General features: G+C 52.7%; 1 protein-coding gene across 2 annotated transcripts in view; it reads right to left on the reverse strand.

Moving 5' to 3' along the window:
- The window catches only part of KCNN1 (potassium calcium-activated channel subfamily N member 1), a 36,197-nt gene that overhangs the window by 16,306 nt on the left and 19,348 nt on the right, over positions 1 to 543 (reverse strand). The gene's annotated exons all lie outside the window — the stretch shown is intronic.

Genomic DNA, 543 nt, shown 5'->3' on the forward strand with positions numbered 1-543 from the left:
TCCCTTCTCCTCCATTCTCCTCTCGGGATCTTGGGCACGCACGCACACGCGCCCGGCGTGAGTTTAAGCCACTGGGTCCTGGACGTGAGCCGTGGTCGACTACATGGGAGTCCAGCGACATAGCCATTACGTCAACTGCTGTTCCCACGTGTATGAGTTTTAAGCTGCTGGGTCCGGGATTTGACCACGGCCCACTATGTGGGAATCCAACAATGTTTGTAACCATTACCTGCCATCTGCTGGGCCCTCAAACAGTCTTTTTTTTCTTTCTTTCTTGAGAGATTTTTGCCATAGGGTGTATGTGCTCCCCCGAAAACAGAGAGACAGAAAGCGAGGACTCACTCCCCAGGGGGAATGAGCACGGAAGATCCCTTCTCCTCCATTCTCCTCTCCAGATTCTGGGTGAGCACATATGCACACACACCTGGCGTGAGTTTTAAGCCACCGGGTCCGGGACTCGAACTGGGTTCGACTGTATAAGAGTCCAACAATGTAACCATGACACCACCTGCTGGGCCCTCATTGGAGGGGTTTTTTTGTTTT

The sequence above is a fragment of the Tupaia chinensis genome, unplaced genomic scaffold (genome assembly GCF_000334495.1).
Source record: "Tupaia chinensis unplaced genomic scaffold, TupChi_1.0 Scaffold000201_1, whole genome shotgun sequence".
In the NCBI taxonomy this organism is placed as follows: domain Eukaryota; kingdom Metazoa; phylum Chordata; class Mammalia; order Scandentia; family Tupaiidae; genus Tupaia; species Tupaia belangeri.